Source organism: Clupea harengus, chromosome 9 (genome assembly GCF_900700415.2).
Source record: "Clupea harengus chromosome 9, Ch_v2.0.2, whole genome shotgun sequence".
NCBI lineage: Eukaryota > Metazoa > Chordata > Actinopteri > Clupeiformes > Clupeidae > Clupea > Clupea harengus.
In genome coordinates this window covers 10,108,739-10,125,257 of record NC_045160.1, presented here as the reverse complement: position 1 = coordinate 10,125,257, position 16,519 = coordinate 10,108,739, and the positions used below count along the sequence as shown (strand labels likewise).

The 16,519-nt window shown below is 44.4% G+C and overlaps 8 non-coding genes across 8 annotated transcripts; 7 read left to right on the top strand and 1 right to left on the bottom strand.

Annotated features, from left to right (window-relative positions):
- The first annotated feature begins 5,677 nt into the window (after positions 1-5,677).
- On the top strand, positions 5,678-5,750 carry trnav-aac. The gene has a single exon. It is a non-coding gene; the product is annotated as a tRNA-Val (tRNA).
- A 101-nt stretch (positions 5,751-5,851) lies between these two features.
- On the top strand, positions 5,852-5,924 carry trnav-aac. Its single transcript has one exon. It is a non-coding gene; the product is annotated as a tRNA-Val (tRNA).
- Positions 5,925-6,026: 102 nt separating this feature from the next.
- Positions 6,027-6,099, top strand: trnav-uac. Its single transcript has one exon. It is a non-coding gene; the product is annotated as a tRNA-Val (tRNA).
- A 450-nt stretch (positions 6,100-6,549) lies between these two features.
- On the top strand, positions 6,550-6,622 carry trnav-aac. Its single transcript has one exon. It is a non-coding gene; the product is annotated as a tRNA-Val (tRNA).
- Positions 6,623-6,724: 102 nt separating this feature from the next.
- On the top strand, positions 6,725-6,797 carry trnav-uac. The gene has a single exon. It is a non-coding gene; the product is annotated as a tRNA-Val (tRNA).
- A 1,165-nt stretch (positions 6,798-7,962) lies between these two features.
- Positions 7,963-8,034, top strand: trnaw-cca. The gene has a single exon. It is a non-coding gene; the product is annotated as a tRNA-Trp (tRNA).
- A 329-nt stretch (positions 8,035-8,363) lies between these two features.
- On the bottom strand, positions 8,364-8,436 carry trnak-uuu. The gene has a single exon. It is a non-coding gene; the product is annotated as a tRNA-Lys (tRNA).
- A 149-nt stretch (positions 8,437-8,585) lies between these two features.
- Positions 8,586-8,657, top strand: trnaw-cca. Its single transcript has one exon. It is a non-coding gene; the product is annotated as a tRNA-Trp (tRNA).
- The last annotated feature ends 7,862 nt before the right edge of the window (positions 8,658-16,519 follow it).

The following is a 16,519-nucleotide window of genomic DNA, read 5'->3' as shown; positions in this document are numbered from 1 at the left end:
GGCTTTATACGATGATGGACAGATGATCAACAGTCACGTTATCCACCACGTCATTAATGAGCGCTTGGTTTGAATTCGTTTTCACAAACATGGCTGCCGCTGGAGAGCTGAGATGTTTTGATTCTGCTATCTAGTCTGTTTTAGAAGACATCGACAGCGCATTCAGTTTGAAAGAGGAACAGAGAAACGCGACCAAGGCATTTGTACATTGAAAAGATGTTTTTGCTGTCCTTCCTACGGGATTCGGAAAAAGTTTAATTTATGAGCTGGCCCCGATGATGACTACGTTGCTCTGATTGGTTGTAGCTCTATCCAATTGAGCAAAGAGGTATTTATTTCCTCGTTCGGTTGAAACACGCCCCTTAATCACAGCCCAATGGAGCAGTATCAGACTCATATTCTGACTAGAATTATGAGTATGACATCGTCAGGCTACATACACAGAGCCGGATTAAGATAATGGGTTTTAGGGGCTGCAGCCCGGGGCCTCGCCACCAGGGGGCATCAGGTTGCCCGATGTCGAGTGAGTCAACGGCACCGAGCATAACGTTAGAAAAATTCAGAGTGAAAACAAAAATAATGCGCGAAAATGTCCGGTCAAAGAAAGCACGAGAGTGGGGCCAAACAAAGAAAATGACAAGCTCTTAAACATGAAAAAGTGTCAGAATTACTAAAGAAGACTCCAAAATTAACAAATATATGGAGTGCTGCAACTAATCCGCCGGCTAGTCTGCCTGCTGCTGCGGCTACCTCTACCAGCACTGACCAACCAACTGCCATGACTAGCCAGTCTGCTGCCAGTGCCCTTAGCAGTACAAATTTCGTGTGGAGACATTCTTTGTGATAATAGACAAACTTATAAATGCATTACAACAGAGGCATACAGTCTATAAAGAAACCTGCAAATACTTTGGATTTCTTACTCGACTTGAAAAACTCTCCCTCAGTGAAATACGTGAACAAAGTGTCAGGCCAAATAGAACGCAGATCTAGCAGATGACTTTCCCGACGAACTAGCGCAGTTTGTGAATTTCTCCCGAGTTGCTCTCACTGACCCAACAACACCGAGAAACCTACTTTCATAAATACGGGGGAGGCATCTCCAAAGTGTTTTCCCAAATGTGGACATAGCGCTAAGGATTTACCTTACATTGTCCGTTAGTAATGCCAGTGGGGAGAGGTCCTTCTCCAAATTAGGAATTATTAAGCATAGACTGACGACATCAATGTGCGAGGACAGACTGAACAATTTGACTTTAATGTCAATAGAGCATGACATACTGCGCCAACTGGACTTTGAAGAGCTCATTGATGAGTTTGCATTGAGAGAGCAGAAAACGGGCCTTTTAATATCACTGATGTGATGATGGTGATGGTGAGTCACATGTTTGTTCTATGTTAGGCCTCGGCTGCCAACACTCAACATGGCTCCATTATTGTAAAAAAGTTTTTTAAATAGCTTGTTTGTATGGAAGCTAATTCAAATGCTTTCCACCTGGACCTTGCACTGTATATCTGACTGTCTGCCTTCTTGTGTTTGGATTTTTGAGTAACCTATAATGGTCATTCCCTGGCTATTTAGCCTTGTTTTTGCTGGAAATATGTATACATTTACATTATTGGTTTATTATTGTCTACAGCAAACCTGGGCAAAGTGCGGCCCAAGGGCAATTTGCGGCCCGTTTGCTGTCCCTGTGCGGCCCGCGGAGGTCAATTGTAAATTCGGAATCAAACTTAAATACCTGTATTTAATTATACGGCTCTTCAGAATGTTCCAAAAAGTTCCGTTGATTTGAATGGGCCATCCCAACGTTTGCAGTTTATTTATATTCACTGCTGCGAAAAATGTATGACTGCTGTCATTGGCAACGGGTTTTGTGTGTTCTAATTCACATCTTTCATATCATTCCGCAACGCAAGTAGTCTGGTCATTTAACGTAACTGAAAGTCATTGAAACTTGAAGTCAGAAGGTGGGTTGCTTCGCATTTGCGTGAAGAACTAAACGGCAACAAAATCATTAAAAAGAGGTATTTTGGAGAAATGTCTTCTATTGTTTTGGCAAGTAACCGTATGTTTGCGGGATATTTTTTTATTTCCGTAGGCCTACATTCGTGCGTGTGGGCGTGCCTGCGACCATTTGCGCTGATAAAAATTGATATTACTATTAATTTGTATACTTATACTATTGCATTACAAGCTTGCTCTCGTGTGTGTGTGTGTGCCATGCGTATTGGTCGTCTGGGAACACCTTTAATACTGCAAAAACATGCTCATTTTCAAAATCGTTTTGGTGAATGTTGATTACATGTTGATTAAATAATGTTGCCGTTTTTACTATGCCTGCACCACATTTTTTTGATAGCCTAAATGCAACATCTACTCTTACCAGTAGCAGTTAATCAAAACCATACAATTTAATGTTTTTTTTATAAAGAGATACAACTTATATTGAGCAGAATTAAGTTCAGCCTATTGGTCCGGCCCTCCACAACACTCCCACTATGTCATGTGGCCCCTTGGGGAAATGAATTGCCCACCCCTGGTCTACAGTGTAGCCTACTACACACATACATTTTGTCCTTGGCTTTAAACTGATCATATTTATAGAGTGGTTCTGTGTACTTTAAAGCGCTGATGTGTCAGTGCACCTGGCGTGGGTTTATGTGCGTGTCATGATGTGCGTCGGGGCTCGTGGCGCGTGGCACGGTGGCTCAGTTGCTTGCACTGCTTGCACTGCAGCCTCACAGCAAGAAGGTCATGGATTCGATTCCCGCATGGGGCGCTGTTGGCTCTGGGGGGCAGGTCCTCCCCAGACCTTCAGTGCTCAGGTGGGCTATCTCCCGGGCCTTTCTGTGTGGAGTTTGCATGTTCTCCCCGTGTTCACAAGGGGTTTCCTCAACTAAAAACCCCAACAGAAAAAACATGCAAAAGAACACAACACTCTTCGTCGGTCCCTGACCAAGACAGACGGTTCATCTCACCTGGTCCCCGGGCGCTTAAAAAAAAAAGCTGCCCACTGCTCCTGGGGTCCTGGAGGAAGGACAGTCCGGGATGGGATAAATGCAGAGGCTAAATTCACAAACGACCTCAGGCCTGCGTGTGTGTCCTGTGTCGCCTCCATGTATTCACGTGTGTTGCAGTGTGTGGTGTGTTGCTTGTGCGATTAAAGTCTGACAATTATATTATTATATAGGGGCCTCATCCTGGTAATTAGCCCCAGGCCTCAAAATGTCTTAATCCGGCCCTGGCCATACACATACACTGACATGACACATGCCATAGGTCATTGTTGGAGCTTTTCCTTACTTTGACTTGTTTCCCTTAAAAGCTATGTATACATTGACAAAAAAAACAAGTGTTTTAAACCAACTTTTCCTTATACACACTCCTGCACTAGACTCCAACCCAAACCTTTGGTTGCCAGCATATCTTTTAAGGTTTTTAGGAGTAAAGTCTATCTGCTGGTTACTGTAACACAGAGAGGAAAACATAAAAGGCCGATGACACAATATCTGATTTATTGAGCACCAATCATTTACAGATCAATTTCTTAAAACTCGTATGGCAGAGAGAAATTACTAAATTGTAAGTTAGACTTTTCCAAGTTCTGACTCATGACTACAACTTTTAAACTAAACTCTGATACTGTGATATACAGAGTAAACAATATTTTACAGTTTGCATTGCTGAGAAAACCATATGTGGCTGACAAATTGGAAAATGAAATGATCACTGACAAATTTGACAATATAAATATATTTTAGTGGTATCACATGCATTTTATATTGCTCTAATTTTCATATTTTGTACAGATTTCCAGCATTCCTTAGAGCTTCTGTCACGATAAGTCATGTGTGACACATAAAGTTACAGATTAATGGGTTCACCACTGTTGTACAAATACATTTAGAATTGAAATGGCACAGTAAACCTTCTAAAAGGCAGCTTGTACCCTCCTGATTAGGGATGGGTATCGTTTGGTTTTTATCCGATACCGGTACATAACCGATACTTTTAAAACGATACCGGTGCCTAAACGGTGCCGGAACCGATACTTTTATAAAAAAATAAATAAAAAAATTACGATTGACGGCATTTAAGAAAGGCTTTTTTTATTGCCAAATATATGAACTGTTTAAAGTAGATTATATATATAAATAAATACAAAACACTTTTTAACTTAAAACTTAAATAATATATGAACTGTTAACAAAAGTTTAGACTATACTTAAATAAATACAAATAAATACAAAACACACACACACACACTCTGTACACACACTACAGCTTCAATACTTCAGCAATTCTTTTGTAGAAATATCAGCATATTTGCCTTCTCCGGCAAAATGCGACACCTTTCCTGATTAATCGCATGAGGAGAAAACCCTCTCCGATGCTGTCGATGAGGCCTGTACACACAGATATGTATCTGAAAGTACACAATTAGGGATGGGTATCGTTTGGGTTTTTTCCGATACTGGTGCTAAACCGATACTTTTAAAACGATACCGGTGCCTAAACGGTGCCTGAACCGCTACTTTTTTTTTTTTAAGCACAAAGCGACGATTGACGACATTAAAGAAAGGCTTTTTTTATTGCCAAGGCAATTTTTTTCTTCAAATTGAACAATATATGAACTGTTTAAAGTATATTATAAATATAAATACATACAAAACACTTGGCTTCCAACTACAGCTTCAAACTTTTTAACTTCAAACTATGAACATTATATTAACTGTAAACAACAGTTTATAGTATACTTAAATAAATATAAATAAATACAAAAAACAGCTTCAAACTTCTTTTGCAAAAATATGAGCATATTGGCCTTTGGAGTCAAAAATGTATTATTTTGTTTGCATTTATTTCATGGAATTTCACCATTTTATGATTTGTTTATACCTATCTTTTCTATCTTGTTTATAGTTACTCTTGTTACTTGAACACACTGAGTACTAGAAAATGTGTACTGCCCCTTTAAGAGACTACCGTTGGTAGTTTAGCTGTCATCTCCGTATATTTTTCAGTCTTCGGTTGCTGATCTGCCGTTGACTCTTGCCTTCTCTCCCCTCTTTTCACGCAATTATTTTGTTGCATTTGCTGCACGTCGCGATGTTTGAATCTTTTTGTGTGAAATACAGCCACACTTTTGACCGTTTACCTTTCGGTATTTTCTCTGTTAAAAGGTTGATGGCTAGTTTTGTTTGTGCTTGCCTGCTCTTCACTGTCATATCAGAACCGGTTCCAATACAACCGGTACCTACCCGGACCGAAATGCAACGCAGATTTCGGTGCTTCATTTCGGCATTTATCAGATAAGACTGTTGCTATGAAAACACCAATGAGCGTGAGCGACACAGGACAAAGTTTACATTGGGAGCTGGGGCAGTTTTACATGTGCCCCACAGAATCTGCCTAGCGAACGTGTTCAATTGGCTCAGGCACCGAAATGAAGCACCGAAATCTGCGTTGCATTTCGGTCCGGGTAGGTACCGGTTGTATTGGAACCGGTTCCATATTGGAACCGGTTCCATATTGGTACCGGTTCTCGGTACCCAACCCTAGTGGAAACAGTCTCTTGTTTAAGGCTGTGGTCTGTCTTGGCACAAGTCCCTCACTAGACAACACTTTCCAAGATCTCTCCAGTTCCAAACGGGTCAAGGGCCAGCTTTATCTGTTTCCATAGTGTAGTGGTTATCACGTTCGCCTAACACGCGAAAGGTCCCCAGTTCGAAACTGGGTGGAAACAGTCTCTTGTTTAAGGCTGTGGTCTGTTTGAGACAACTTTCAAGTTGAGCCCACTTTCCAAGATCTCTCCAGTTCCAAACGGGTCAAGGGCCAGCTTTATCTGTTTCCATAGTGTAGTGGTTATCACGTTTGCCTAACACGCGAAAGGTCCCCAGTTCGAAACTGGGTGGAAACAGTCTCTTGTTTAAGGCTGTGGTCTGTCTTGAGACAACTTTCAAGTTGAGCCCACTTTCCAAGATCTCTCCAGTTCCAAACAGGGCAAGGGCCAGTGTTATCTGTTTCTATAGTGTAGTGGTTATCACGTTCGCTTTACGTGCGAAAGGTCCCTTGTTCGAAACTGGGTGGAAACAGTCTCTTGTTTAAGGCTGTGGTCTTTCTAGGCACAAATCCCTCACTAAGCCCACTTTCCAAGATCTCTCCAGTTCCAAACGGGTCAAGGGCCAGTGTTATCTGTTTCCATAGTGTAGTGGTTATCACATTAGCTTTACACGCGAAAGGTCCCCAGTTCGAAACTGCGTGGAAACAGTCTCTTGTTTAAGGCTGTGGTCTGTCTTGAGACAACTTTCAAGTTGAGCCCACTTTCCAAGATTTCTTCAGAGCCAAACGGGCCAAGAGCCACGTTGTCTGTTTCCATAGTGAAGTGGTTATCACGTTCGCCTCACTATTGAAAGGTCCCCAGTTCGAAACTGGGTGGAAACAGTCTCTTGTTTAAGGCTGTGGTCTGTCTTGAGACAACTTTCAAGTTGAGCCCACTTTCCAAGATCTCTTCAGTACCAAACGGGACAAGAGCCACGTTGTCTGTTTCCATAGTGTAGTGGTTATCACGTTCGCCTAACACGCGAAACGTCCCCAGTTCGAAACTGGGTGGAAACAGTCTCTTGTTTAGGGCTGTGGTCTGTCTTGACACAAGTCCCTCGCTAAGCCCACTTTCCAAGATCTCTCCAGTTCCAAACGGGTCAAGGGCCAGTGTTATCTGTTTCCATAGTGTAGTGGTTATCACGTTCGCTTTACACGCGAAAGGTCCCCAGTTCGAAACTGGGTGGAAACAGTCTCTTGTTTAAGGCTGTGGTCTGTCTTGAGAAAACTTTCAAGTTGAGCCCACTTTCCAAGATCAATTTGACGCCAATATTGAAGTTTGAGCGACTTTGGTGGAATATACAAAGTGCAGAGACTACTCCTTTTTTGATATTTCCAGTTTCTGAAACTCGTGCAGCTGTGGTGAGTCGAAATGCAAAGGCCGGGACTTAAGCTCATAGTGGACAGCTGACGGCAACAGCAACTGGTACAGTCTGCCGATATCTGGAAAAGGATCTTACCCTAACCGCCCCTTGGTTCTTGCAATAGAGCACATGTCTGATCTTAAAGCAATCGCCTGAACAGGGACTTGAACCCTGGACCCTCAGATTAAAAGTATGATGCTCTACCGACTGAGCTATCCAGGCTTCTGGAAAGGCCACAACCCGTCACAGAGGTGGTTCTTTCTTATAAACTACTACTACTTATTTACAAAAACATTGTGAGTGTGGCGCAGGGTAACGAGGAAATCATTTTCCTCTGCACTGAAAATGGACTCCCAAAGTGGAAAGCAGACTTTGTGGCGCAACGGTAGCGAGTCTGATTCCAGATCAGAAGGTTGCATGTTCAAATCACGTTGAGGTCTAATAGCATGGGCTCTACCTTTTCATTGACAAAATAAGTCAACGCATATTGAGCAATGAAAACCTTTGGCCTCGTGAATTTGATGCCATTACTGAACTTTGAGCGACTTTGGTGGAATATACAAAGTGCAGAGACTGCTCTTTTTTTGATATTTCCAGTTTCTGAGACTCGTGCAGCTGTGGTGAGTCGAAATGCAAAGGCCGGGACTTAAGCTCATAGTGGACAGCTGACGGCAACAGCAACTGGTACAGTCGGCCGATATCTGGACAAGGATCTTACCCTAACCGCCCCTTGGTTCTTGCAATAGAGCACATGTCTGATCTTAAAGCAATCGCCTGAACAGGGACTTGAACCCTGGACCCTCAGATTAAAAGTCTGATGCTCTACCGACAGAGCTATCCAGGCTTCTGGAGAAGACACAACCCGTCACAGAGGTGGTTCTTTCTTATAAACTACTACTACTACTTATTTACAAAAACATTTTAAGTGTGGCGCAGGGTAACGAGGAAATCATTTTCCTCTGCACTGAAAATGGACTCCCAAAGTGGAAAGCAGACTTCGTGGCGCAACGGTAGCGCGTCTCACTCCAGATCAGAAGGTTGCGTGTTCAAATCACGTCGAGGTCAAAAAGCATGTGCTCTTCCACGACCTTTTCATTGACAAAATAAGTCAATGCATATTGAGCAATGAAAACCTTTGGCCTCGTGAATTTGATGGCACTTTGAGCGACTTTGGTGGAATATACAAAGCGCAGAGAGTGCTCCTTTTTTGATATTTTCAGTTTCTGAGACTCGTGCAGCTGTGGTGAGTCGAAATGCAAAGGCCGGGACTTAAGCTCATAGTGGACAGCTGACGGCAACAGCAACTGGTACAGTCTGCCGATATCTGGACAAGGATCTTACCCTTACCGCCGCTTGGTTCTTGCAATAGAGCACATGTCTGATCTTAAAGCAATCGCCTGAACAGGGACTTGAACCCTGGACCCTCAGATTAAAAGTCTGATGCTCTACCGACTGAGCTATCCAGGCTTCTGGAGAAGTCACAATCCGTCACAGAGGTGGTTCTTTCTTATAAACTACTACTACTACCTATTTACAAAAACATTGTAAGTGTGGCGCAGGGTAACGAGGAAATAATTTTCCTCTGCACTGAAAATGGACTCCCAAAGTGGAAAGCAGACTTCGTGGCGCAACGGTAGCGTGTCTGATTCCAGATCAGAAGGTTGCGTGTTCAAATCACGTCGAGGTCAAAAAGCATGGGCTCTACCTTTTCATTGACAAAATAAGTCAACTCATATTGAGCAATGAAAACCTTTGCCCTCGTCAATTTGACGGCAATACTGAAGTTTGAGCGACTTTGGTGGAATATACAAAGTGCAGAGACTACCCCATTTTTTGATATTTTTACAGTTTCTGAAACTCGTGCAGCTGTGGTGAGTCGAAATGCAAAGGCCGGGTTAGGGTTAGGGTTAGGTTTTTGGGTGAGGGGAAATCCCAAACCAAGGTAAGAACCCTGGGCGGGACCTCCCAAGCATTGGCACAGCTACCATGTGGCATTCCCTCCACAATCATCCGCCTTCAAGCGTACCATCTGTCTGTCCAATAAATAAATAAACAGATAAAAAAATAAAAAGATAGAAAGGGGGGGGGGGGGGGAGGGTTTGGGGGGAGGGAATGGGACAGGTTAGGTGAGGGGAATAAGAACTCCATCTGCCGAATACGGCAGGTGAAATGCACAGGCCCACAAAAAAACCATTCCTCCACTCTCTCTTCAAGAACTTCTGTACCTTTTCCATCCCCCATCTACGGTCTTTCTGTTATCCGGGTTCAGGTAAGTACCAACAGGTACGTTTTTTGTACTTTTTCTTATATTTTTCTCCTCTCATTTCTTTATATTCCGGGTCAATTGTACAATCCGGTCCTAGGGGATATTAATTTAAAAGTTAAAAACCCCTGTAAGGGTCCTACACCGAATCAAGCGAGTGCCAATGAAGTGCTGTAACTCATATACACAAACAAAGGCATAAGTGCTAAAATACTTGATTCTATAGGCCTTACAGGTCATCCCCTATTTTTTGGGTTTTTACCCTGTTAGACTCTTTCATTTAGACCACTAAGGAAGACTGTTTTAAATTTTTCTATCCAGTGTTTTTCTTTTCTTAATCTCTGTTTTTTTGTCCAACAGGTACCGGATTCCAAGCCCGAGATGGAGAGGTTATCACTGCCATGCTCTCTAAAGTGAGTGTACAAAACGGTAAGTTTATCAGTTTTATTAATAATCTGCAGCAGACTGTTCCCGGTTTCCCCAATATACAGTCTGCTACAGATCTTGTACTCCACAGCATAAACCAGGTTAGATGATTCAAGCCCCAATGCTTGCCAAACAGGGGCTCCCTGGTCTGTGTGTACATTTCTGATAAATTTCACCCTTTTGTACAAATGATCTAATTTGTCTTTTTTCTTACTGCCTAAAGACGCATGTACTAAATAATCCTTTAGGTTCTTATTACGTTTAAAAGCTGCTATAATTTAAAAATTGGCCATCGGCTCCACCACTCCCTGAAGTGCCTTAAAATTTGTCTTTACAGCCGAGTTCAGGGTTAAAGAGGTCGGGGAGAAAATTGACACAAATGGAATAATATTTCCCATATTTTTGTTCCCCCTCCCAGGTCTATTTCCCTGTCTAAAGCTATCTTTTACCTCAGCCTTGATCGTTCTGAGGAACGTTCTGCTATATCCTCTTGGTCTGAGGGCTCGAAACAGGGTTTTAATCGCTGACTCCACATCATCCTCTACTGTACAGATCCTATGATACCTTATAAGTTGGGATTTAATGATCCCCTTATAAGTATGCTTTGGGTGGTAGCTGGACCTGTACAGGAGTGCATGTGTGTCTGTCGATTTAAAAAAGACTCTGGTTCCTAACCTCCCTTCCCCCTCCCCCCTCATAATAAAGACCTCCGTGTCGAGAAATTCCATTTTCTCTGTTTGTAAATGATATTTTACGGAGATTGACGGGTGGTGTGCATTCAAAGTAGAAACGAACTCTGTAAATTCTTGTTCAGTATGACTCCAGATGCCAAATATATCATCCAGGTACCGGGTATACAGGGATGGTATTCTCACGCATTTGGGGAAAACAGTTCGCTCCCAGTTCTCCATATAGATGTTAGCATAGGCAGGAGCAAACTTCTTCCCCATCGCGGTCCCATGTACCTGGAGGTAGCACCTGGAGTCAAACTCAAAGTCGTTCTTTGTAAGGCCTAATTCTAAAAGACTGAGAAGGGCCTCATCCGGTCTAGCAGAGTCAGGATACTTATAAAAAATATCCCTGACTGCTTGTAGACCGAGTCTTGTATCGATATTCGTGTACAAAGAGTCGATATCGATTGAAAAAAGCATTGCACCCGGTAAGACACGTGCTTTTCTTACTATTTCTACAAATTCATACGTGTCTTTAATGTAACTCTCATGCCGCTGCGACAAGGGGTTCAGATAGAAATCAACAAACTCCGCTATTCTGTAGGATTCACTCCCGCAGTCCGAAACAATCTGTCTACCGGGAGGAATTTGGCGAGGAACTGTCCACGTCTCCGGATCTTTATGAATCTTCGGTAGAAGATAAAATTTCCTGGGCCGTGGAGGATCCTCACCAAACAGGTAATACTTTTGCTTTGCACTAATTACTTTATTTTCCCACAGGTTTTGGACGATGTCCCGGATCTTGGTCTGTGTCTCCAGCTGTAACGAGCCAGCTAAGGGTAAATAGTGTCTTGTATTATTCAACTGTCTATTAGCTTCTCTTAAATATTGATTTCGGTCTATAATTACAATTTTAGACCCCTAATCAGCAGGTTTAATTACAATATCTTGGTTACACTTTAACTGGGTTAATGCCTTTCTCTCCCCCTCAGATAGATTTTGTTCTTTTTCGCTCTTGTACTGGACCCTCTCGAAGCTCCGAACATCCCGCCTGAACAGTTTTTTAATGGGGTCCGAAACAGACTCCCAATCAGGCTCCCACACTGAGGGATCAATAAAGGGTTCTCGGGTTCGATCTGTGTTGTATTCAAAGTGGTCCAGTAACTTTAAGCGTCTATGGTATCTATGGAGGTCTCTCTGTAACTCATCTCTATCCACTGCCCGTGGAGTTGGAATAAAGAAGAGGCCCTTTTCTAGCAGAGCCTCTTCGCCTTCTGATAAAACAAAAGTAAGTGAAACATTTAAAATATTCGACTGGCCGAGGGTGAGTATTCTCGGTACCCCCATTTTTAGTTTAACTGTTTCATCCATGATTCTAACATTTTCTTTCCAGGTGTCCAATGAACTGGGTCCCTAGGCATAACCTCAAACTGTCCCTCTTCCCCCCCCGTCAAGACTCTTTGGGTCCCTTTTAAGAAGTCGTTGGTCTGCTCTAATAGGGACTGCACTTCAGGCTTGAGCCGTGTTGAAAATGGGATCAGTGGCACAAAAAACTGTGCTTGAGGGAAAACCTTTTTTGCCACCACCATCAAGGTCCCAAACTGTTTCCTAATGGTGGTTATTCGATTCTCCCTTAGACAGTTATTCAGTCCCACCGAGAGCACAACCTTCTGAGTTGCAGGAGACGGATGTAATTTTTCCAGGACACACTTAAGATGGTGTGCAGTGGCCCCTGGAAAACTATCTATTTGTACCAAGGCATAGTTATACCCTGGAATTCTAGATAGGTTTGAGTCCCCTACAACAATCACTGGCTCACAAACCTCCAACGACCAAGCCACGGCCTTCCGGTAGGTAGTTTCATGACGGGTAGGTTTTGTCAAAGAGGAGCGAGTGATGTTTCCTCTTGCTTCCTCCTGTGTACTTTCTGGGCTAGATGGTATACTTAGACCTGGACAAGCACCCCCCTCGTCATCACCATCTCCCCCCCCAACCTCCAAGTTGGTGGGCAAGATCTCCCTCCCACTTAGCGTAATGGGAATTAACCCGGGAAGATCCGAATCTCTAACCACCACGTTGTTAAGCCTTACTCCCCTTTCTCTCCCCTCCAGGTCCGTTAGATCGTCTTTCAGTGCCTCAGTACCTTCCTGTACGTCAGAGTGTCCCGAGAGCTCCAGGTCAAAATTGCACTGGATATCTTGACTCTCCAACGGACTACAAGGTAGGTCTATTCTGTGCACTTCCACTGAACATTCCCGAAGTCTCAGCGCCGTAATAGGCCCAGGTTCAACATCCAGGCCTACGTCCAGACTGTGGCTAAGCTTGGGACTGGAGTTATGGTTAGATTTAGGGGCTAGGCTGGGGTTAAGGTTAGGGTTAGGATAAGTGTTGGGATTGGGGATAGGGCTTGGATTGGGGATAGGGTTGGAATTGGGGTATGGGTTAGAATTGCGCTTGGGGTTAAGTTTAGAATTAGGGTCAGGGTTAGGGTTAGGGATTTGGGCATTCCGTTCAAAAAACTTGAGTTGGAACACACAAAACCTTTTTCTTTATTTTCATGGAAGTGTAAAAGAAAATTAGTCAACCTTTCCCATGTTGTTTTTACCTGATACTTTAATGGAATTCGTATGTGAAAGGCGGAGAGAGGAAAAGAGAGACACACACTCATGCTTTACCTGGCAGATTTACTGTGTGTGTGTTACTAACTTTGAGGCGAAAAGAATGCATTCACATTTATAGGCCGCAACCGAGTATTAACAAAGGGCTGCAATTTATTTTTTGCTCTTTGGGCATGTGGGTGTCCTGGCTTGCAGGGTCGAGGGTATCTTGAACCATACTGCGTTGGCACCGGGGACTGGGACTGCGTGGCCTGGGACTGAGACTGCGCCAGCGCCTGGGATTGGAAAAGTAGCGGTTCCTGGGACTGGGGCAACGCCTGGAACTGTGGCACCTGGGACTGGAACTGCGGTGGATGGGACTGGGACTGCGGCGCCTGGGACTGGGACTCTGCTGGTTTGAGTAGTAGCAGCGGTTGCGGGATCAGCGTCGGCAGCGGCATCAGTGACGGCAGGGGCTGTTGCGGGATCAGCGTCGGCTGCTGTGGGACCAGCGTCGGCAGCGGCTCTTGTGGGATCAGCTTCGACTGCTGCGGGATCAACAGCGGCAGCAGCTGGAGGAGCATGAGCGGCAGCGGAAGGAGTATGAGCGGCAGTGGTGGCGACTGCAGGACTGGCAGCTGGAGAAGGAGGAGTAGCAACGGCAGCTGCGGGAGCGGAGGCGGCCGTTATTGTCGGAACAGGATCGGGATCTGGGGCGGCCGTCATCGGCGGAGCAGGAGTGGGAGCTGGGGCGACCGTCATCGGAGGAGCAGGAGTGGGAGCAGCTGCCCTCTGCGGAGTCGCAGATCTGGATCTGGAGCAGTGTTAACTTCGTTGACGAAAACTATGACGAAAAATATGCGTTAACGACCTTTTTCCCATAACTAAGACGAGACTAAGACGTGACAAAAACGGATATTTGAAAATAAAATTTAACTATCATTGACGAGACGAGACGAAAATGTTGGTGGGTGACTAACTCACAATAATTTTTTTTTTCTAAACTTGCATGCACCTAACATCCATTGATTGAATGTTGCCCGGTCCTGTATCCCTCCTCCACTCCATGAGATGCCCAAACAGGAGGAAAAAGAAAAATAGATATCTGGACACTCTTTAATAATATCTTGACAGAAAATACACAATGCACCGCAATAACGGGAGAGAAACCTTGTGGCTTCAAAATAGGTGGGAAGAACACAACAAGAGGCACCTGAAAGCGCACAACCCTCCAATTTATGCCACGGTAAATTAGCTAGTGTGGTGGCCAATACTAAGTCTTAAACTATTTTCACAATCAGAAAGTCAAGACAAAGGACGTGTTGTTCCAACGGATTTACTGTAGTACATTAAGCCACAGCAAAGAGATGTATTCCGGAAATAGATCTGCCACATTACATTCGCGCCAACATCTTTAAACCTGTAATTAGCACCTCCCATCTATGTTTTGCTTGGTTGACCAATCCAGCCAATTAAACCTGACCTCTCCATTCTGACCCCACCCAAATCAAAGACTTCCATGGTATATAATACCACACCCATTTTTACCTTAGGTCACTCCAAGCTACGCCCTCTTATTTTAAATCTCTACCTCATCTGAAATGTAACCCAAAGCTAATCTTTACACTCATTCAACAGGTATCTGGTAAAACTGTCCCTTATTCATATGAAAATATCCCACACTAGTAATTGTCAATAATAATTAGCTAATGTTAACTAGTTACTACAATATATTAGCCAATGTTAGATAGCTAACTAGTAAACTCATTGCAGAATGGACTATAGCAGGGGTTTTCAACTGGTTTTGTTCCAGGGACCACCATTCTGACTAGAAAGTAATCGACGGCCCACTGATGTGCGTGCGCGTGTGTGCGTGCGTGCGTGGAGAGAGGGGAGAGCTGTCAGTGTAACATCTGGGCATGATGAAGTCCACACAGCCGGTCTATTCGTGGCGAAATGGTAGATAGCGACAGTCTCATATCATTCTCTGGTTCAAGCTTTGCCCTGTACTTATTCTTCAAGTACGCCAGTGTAGAAAAACCGCTCCCACACAGGTATTTGAAAGGGCAAAAGACACCTCATTGCATTTGCAGCAAGCTCTGGAAATTCTGTCTGGCAACTTATCCAGAACTTAAGTCATATGAAAATCACGCAACATCTGTTGCATGTACTCAATAGGCTTGGTATTCAAGAAAACGTGATGCGTCTCCATATGCCACAATAGTTTCGACGGCTTTATGGCTTCAGTTGACAGTAATGTTGAACACACAAAACACATTGGTACCTCCTCTCCTGCTCTGTCTGTCGTCACTGTAAATCCGTATTTGATGTATTCCTCATTGTGTTTTCTTTTTCTTTTTTTAATTTGTTTCCCTGTATCCTGTGAAGGTGTAGCTTTGTTGGAAGCCTGTCCCTCTGTCGTGGCAGCCTGTCCCTCTGTCACTCTCCTCACTAAAAACCGATCCATTGGTGCTTCTGACCAGCTAACTCGACGTTAGAACGAAATGTTAGCTGAGGACAGTAGATAACTTCAGTCCTTCACCAAAAGTATTACTTTTTCGACTAAGCTCAATAGGCCATGTGCTTGAAAGGCTTCGTATGCTACACGGACGACAATTCCAAACTTTTCTTTTTATTTGAGAATCATGTTCTACACCCTCTAATAAAGAGATTTGACCCCTGTATTGAGGGGGTAAAATGTGTAGTTCCTTATCGCAGTGCACTGCGATATAACAGAATGGTACATGACGTCCGTCATGGGCCCAAATCGAAGAATTTATCCATTCACGCCTGAAAGGCTGCAATTCATCCGCGCTCTCTCCTGACCCCGCCCCCTCAGGAGCTTATAAATTCAGCAGCGCAACACGAATATATATCCTCTTTGAAAACTTCGCAAGACGAAGCACCCAGCTCCGAGTAAATCCTCTACGCTACCGGTCTAAGAGTTTTGTGTGCTATTTGCTCTCTACGAGTTGGTGAGTTATACGGGTTCTTTTACCCTCACTAGCTCAGGGCGCTGCAAAATTCGTTGACTCAACTGATTTTTGGAAGTAGAGCCACTATCCTAGCTAACTAGCTGGCTAAGTTTCTGACTAGCCTGCTAGCTTTGCTAACCAACGTGTACATTGCTAATAGTGTGTTTGTGTATTAATACTTTCTTCTAATTTCAGAACAAAGATGTCACGGCAATACCCCGACTGTGGGCATGTGCGGGTCAAGGGTGACCGCCACCGTCGGTGCGTGGCCTGCCTCGGCAGGGCCCACGCGGAGGCGGCGCTCGCAGGCGTCGACCCTGCCTGTGGCATCTGTGCTAGCCTCACGCTAGCTAAGGCTACGAAGCGTCTCGCGCTATGGGAGCGCGTGGACGCTGAGAGGGCTGCACCGGCTCCATCCGGGGTTGTTACCCCCGAAGGACCGAGTGCGCCCTCAGCCTTGGGCAACGAGCAGCCACTTTGCTGGCGCAGCTTCACCCGTTAGCCTCTCCCCGTCGCCTACCAGCCAGAGGGCCTCGGGCCGCGAGGCGGTGGAGCTACCACCAGCCGAAGACCAGCCCGAGCGGGAGCTGGACTTCGGGCTGGATGACGACAGTCTGC